This window comes from Antechinus flavipes, chromosome 1, assembly GCF_016432865.1.
Source record: "Antechinus flavipes isolate AdamAnt ecotype Samford, QLD, Australia chromosome 1, AdamAnt_v2, whole genome shotgun sequence".
NCBI lineage: Eukaryota > Metazoa > Chordata > Mammalia > Dasyuromorphia > Dasyuridae > Antechinus > Antechinus flavipes.
The window spans coordinates 714,679,911-714,685,910 of NC_067398.1; positions in this window are offsets into that span (position 1 = coordinate 714,679,911).

A 6,000-nucleotide genomic window follows, 5' to 3' on the forward strand; every position below is an offset into this window, starting at 1 on the left:
GGAAAAGTTCCGATATATACAAAATATTTTTAAAAACTTTTTTTTCTCTGTGGCAAAAAACCCTATAAATTGAGAAGGTGCCCGCTTATTGGGGAATGGCAGGACAAGACATGATATTTGCATGTGCCCTAAGATGGTAAGGGAACAGGTTCAGGTGCCCGCTTATTGGGGAATGGCAGGACAAGCCATTGTATTTGAGTGTGTGAATGGGTTTAGAGAAACATTGGAAAACTTACATGAACTGATGCAGGTGGGAACGAGCAGAACTAGAATGATTTATACAATAAAGTCAGAATCACTAAAAAGAACCACTTCAAAAGACTCAAGGTTCGAGGTTAAGGCAATGATCCACCCCGATTCTGGGGATCCCGTGCTGATGCTGCTCACCCCCTCTTCTTCCCCCCCCCACAGCGATGGGTGCACTCCGGGTACAGGACTAACCCAGGATCTTGTCTCTCTGGGCTGTGCCTTTGGGTCCAAGGATGTTATTTTATCCTAGAAATTGGGGAGGGAACGAGAGGCAGAGAAAACACTCATTAATTGAGAACCCAACCAAGTCCCAGTGGGTCTCCGAGGCCTCCTTCAGCCTGAGAAGAGGCGAGTTTCTTGGCTTCCCGGGTGCCCTGGCCACAAACCAGGGCTTGGTGACGCGGCCCAGGGGAGTTCCCAGGAGCATCAGCGCTAATTAAGCCAAAGCCATTTCCTGGGAATGTAGGGGTGTGCCCTACACACAGCAGGGGAAGGAGGAGAAGCCGGTGCCCCTCGGGCCAACCCAAGTCAGCCGGGATTTCACACACTTTTGGGCTGCTTGGTTTGAGCCACCGAGAAGGAGTTACTGGAGAGTCCTAGCAGTGTCCACCTCCGCTGTCAGCGGAACACCTACTGTGTCAGCCCTGGGAATACAAAGAAAAGCAAAAACAAAATCCTTATTGGCAACAAGCTCACAGTCTAATGGGAGCCCAACCTGAACCCCTCATAATACCAGTGAACACTTATTAAGCACCTACTAAGTACCGGGTAACAGGGAGTCGACCAAGTCCTCAGACACACCCAGGTGCTCTGTCTGCGGCCAGCCCACTTGGACAAGGTCAAGGAACTTGGGGCACGAGGAGGCGGAAATTCAGACCTCCTGTACCTGGGTCTAGCCCTTGTCCCATGTGGTTCCCGGCTGGACTTTGACTGGCCGTTGAGATGAGACTGAGGGCCTCAACACAGATGGGGTGGCAGAGACCCACGCTAGAGACCCACCCCAACGCGGAGCCCGAAGCCCAGATGATGTTTTCTGAAAACAGCTGGGGCATAGCTGACAGGGCGCCCCGGCTTCAGACTAGCTCTGGGACTCTGGAAAAGCTCCCTCATCTCTCTGCCTCAGTTTCCTCATCTATAAATGGAGATCATAATAGCATCTACCTTACAGGGTTGTTCTAAGAACCAAATGAAATTGATATTTGTATAGTAGATCTGTGAAAATGCTAGTTATTATTTCTAGATCTGCTCTTTTTACGTTTGCACCTGTTCTCTCCCTGGACAGAGGCTGTGTTGGGGAGAACGTACCCCCAGGTGTGGTGGAGAAAATGCTTCCTAATTTCCGTTCTTGTAAATCTTCCTTTGTAAAAGCTAATTGATGTTAATTGGTTAGATGAAATTGGGATGTTAATCTCAGGCAGTTAACATCAGGAGCACACACCTGAAGGAGGGCGAGCCTTAAAGATCCTGCCTAACCCCTCGGGTACCTCTAGAACTCGGAAGGGAGCCTCCTCCGAAATCTTCTCACTCTGTCTTACTGCCCACGGCCAGCAGGGGCCAGTCTCAGAGACCATTACTCTGGGGTCTCCATCCCATGTTGCTCCCAGGACCCTAGTGGGGCCCCAGCTATGCCCTTCACACACACACACACACACACACACACACACACACACCCTTTCTAATTGTGTCAAGCTGAGCCATAATTAAATCAGCTCTACCACTGTCCCTGGGCCAATGGGCCAGTTCATCATCCCAATAACTTTCCAGAGGGAAGAGTCACGCTCCGGTCAGCACTCTCCATCCCACTGATCATAGTTTCCCCCAGTAAAATGTAAATTCTCTGAGAGGGACGTTCTTTTCTCTCGTGGGCCCTGGATTTAACATAATAGTTAGCACATGGTAAAAAGTTAGGAAATTCTTATTATTTTCATTCATTCAAGGCTTAATTTTTTTGTTTTGTTTTTTAGGTTTTTTCCCCTCTCAAAATTTCCAAAAGAATTTTGCTTAGACTTTTTCTTTGCTCGCATTTATCCCTACTTGACTCAGTAAATAGAGAACTGAATCTGGCATGTGAGAGATCTGAGTTCAAATCTTGTCTCAGTTGCTTACTAGCAACTAGTTAGACCCCAGGAAATCATTTAAGTTCTCCCTGCCTCAGTTTTCTTAACTGTAAAATGGGAATTACAATGGCATCTATCTCCACAGTTGTGGAGAGGATCAAATGAAATAATATTGGTAAGCACTCAGCAGAGGGCCTGATACAGGGAGGGCAGCTAAGTGAGGAAATGTATAGAGTATATAAGGCCCAGAATATGAAAGAATTGAATTCAAATCTGGCCTCAGGTACTTACTAACTAGCTGTGTGACTCCTATTTGCCTCAGTTTCCTCATCTGTAAAATGAGTTGGAGAAGGAAATGGCAAACCCCTCCAGTCTCTTTGCCAAGAAAATGCCAAACGGTTCAGAACTCAAATGACTACATTTAAAAACTTTAAATGCTTATTTCCTTTCTTCCTCTATCCCTTCCTTTCTCTCACTCTTCCTTCCTTACATTTTTCTTCCCTTCTCCTTCCTTCTTTCCTCCTTCTTTCCTTTCTCCCTTTTTCCTTGTTGTGCCACAGTTCCCTTTGATTATCCTGACTCAGTTTCCCTAATTGTTCCGCCTCGGTTTCCCTGGCTGCAACCCCCCTTTTCTGCTCATTCGAACTGAGATAATTAGGGCTGTGGAGATCCGACATTCCAGAAGATAAAACTCCAGATGTTCAATCTCAGATACCTAATTGGTATCCTCTAAATCCAGACTTCCTGTCTCTAGCCGGACACCTCCTTACCTCCCAGTGAGTAAGAATTTATGGTCCTATCCACCCCCCCCCCCCAAACCTGTCAGAACCAGATTAACGGGCCCTACCTGGAGATTCCTTCTCACCAGAGTTTGGACTCCAACTCCTCCTCCCCACCCCCACCCCCGCCTTTATTTAGCTACCTGAGCTTAGAGCCATATATATGTCATTGAGAGCTCACATTCGCTGCTGGATGCTTTGAGACAACAGCCCTGGGGACAATCTCTCCCTCTCAAAAATCCAAATAAAATATTAAAAACTCTCTAATGTCTATCTTGCCTCAGTTTCTCCAGCATTACATCCTTTCCTTCCTTCTTTCCTTTCTCCCTCCTTTCTTCCTCCCTTTCTCCCACTTTCCTCTTTTCTTCCTTTCTCACTTCTTTCTTCCTTCCTTCCTCCTTTCTTTCTTCTTTCCTGTCTTGTCTTTTTCTCTCTGTACTAGTCATAATGGCCTGCTATGTTAGAATGTCAACTTTTTGAAGACAGAGACTGTCATTTTAGTAAATCCTCATGTCTCTCGTGCCTAGAGAAACCGTTTGGAATACTAGATAAAGGGTGGGTCTCCGAGTCCGGAATACCTAGTTTCAAGTCCCAGCTCTGATGCCTACTTTCTGTGAGACCCTGGACAAGTCACTTAAGCTCTCCAAAAAAAAACAATTCTGTAAGACTATAAGATACTGGGATCTGCATCGGTAGAGGGGATTTTGTTACTGAGAATTCTCTACCCTGATGAAATCATTGCTGTAGATCAAAGATCCCTGACTGGTAGCTCGGTATCTTGCACACAAGAGGCACTTAATGAATGTTGAAGGAGGTAGGGGACTGCTCTTGGGAAAGACAAAAGGCAAACGAATGGCATTTCAGTCAGAGCTCAATTCTCTATCCCCGACCAAATTTGTTCGAGAAAGAAAGTCACATAACAAACAGTGGGAACAGCTGCCCATTCCAGATGGGCTTCTCCAAATAAATTCAAAATTCACAAATAGACATTGTAAACAGCTTTGAAATACTTCAGAGCTCTGATCAAACATAGGTCCAGAGGACTGATGGGCAGGGATGCTCAGTGCCTACCTTTTTTTTTCATTAAAGCTTTTACTTTTCTTTTCTTTTTTAAAAATTTTTAAAATAATTATAACTTTTTATTGATAGAACTAAAGCTTTTTTATTTTCAAAACATATGCATGGAGAATTTTTCAACGTTAAATCTTGCGAAACCTTGTGCTCCCATTTTCCCCTCACCTCCTCCCTTAGATGGCAAGAAATCCAATATATGTTAAACATGGTAAAAGTATATGTTAAATCCAATATGTGCATACATTTTATACAATTATCATGCTGCACAAGAAAAATTAGATGAAATAGGAAAAAAATTGTAACGGGCTGAAACAGAGCAGATGCCCTGAGGTTCGGACAAGCAAGCATTTAAGGCTAATTACCGATTGGACGATACTCTATTAGCATTTGCTTGGAAAATGACCCGCCCCACCATTCTGTGCGGCTTAACCTGTTGGTGTATAAAGAGATGGGGAGGAGCGATTCGAGGGGGGAGTAAGAAAGGCAGAGTGACTCCTGGCCGGATTTGTGTCACCATTCCTCTCAGTCTACAAAGAATAAAGATCAAGGACTTTTACTTATCCTGGCTCTGGTTAATTCTAAAGTAGCCTGGATGCTAATGCGGTCATCACAAAAAATGAAAAAGAAACTAAAATGAAGCAAAAGACAACAAAAAGAGTGAGAATGTTATGTTATGATCCATTCTCAGCTCCCACGGTCCTCTCTCTGGGTGCAAATGGTTTTTTTTTTTATCACAAGATCATAGGAACTGGCCTGAATCATCCTATTGTAAAAGAGAGCCACGTCCATCAGAATTGATCATCATATAGTATTGGTGTTGCCGTGTATAATGATCTCCTGGTTCTGCTTGTTTCCCTCAGCATCAGTTCCTGTCAGTCTCTCCAGGCCTTTCTGAAATGCTCCTGCTGGTCATTTCTTACAGAACAATAATATTCCTTAACATCCATATCCCATAACTCATTCAGTCATTCACCAACCGCTGGGCAGCCATTCAGTTTCCAGTTCCTTAGAGCCTAACTCTCGACACAGGGATAATGGATTCAAGGCCCAGAAAGAAACACACTTAGTCAATATGGCCAACACGTAGATTTGTTTCACTCAGCCATGGTGGTGCAGCAGGGGAAGGCCCCGGAGCCTAATCTGGGGGCCAGACACAGGCACTTCTCACGTGGAAAAGGCTGAAAAACTTGCTTCCCCAAAAACCATGATGATGCAGAGTGGAAACACTTTGGAGAACCTTTGGAGCATATGTAGATATTCCATAACTGACTTGATCTGCTAAGAGACCTCGGGCTGCTCCTGCCTTCCCTGAATTCCGTCAGCTCACAGTTGAGCGCTCAACTTGTACAAGAAATCTTTCCCCGGCCTCCTTAATTTGAGTGTCTCGGTGCCTTCAAGGAGCTTACTTAGTGCCTTCCCTCTGAGATTGGAGTGGCTGTTAAATTGTTTTTAACTGCATGTGCTCTTCATGTGCCCATTTGGAGCTTTTTTGGGCAAAGACACCGGAGGGGTTGGCCATTTCCTTTGCCATCTTATTTAATAGATGAGGAAACTGAGGCAGACAGGATGAAGTGACTTGCCTAAAGTCACCCAGTTCAAAAGTGTCTGAGGCTGGATTTGAACTCGGGTCTTCGTGACCCCCAACCTGGGGTTCTGAGCCACCTGACTGCCCTCTGAGATTACCTCTAGTTTATTCTGTCTCTATCTTGTCTGCCTGTTGTCTTTGCATCAGACTGTCCTTGAGCTCCTTGAGGGCAGGGACCATCTCCTGTGTTTTTGCATCCTCAGGGCTTAGCACAATGCTTTGGTGCACAAGAGCCGGCAGATGTTAGTAAATGTAT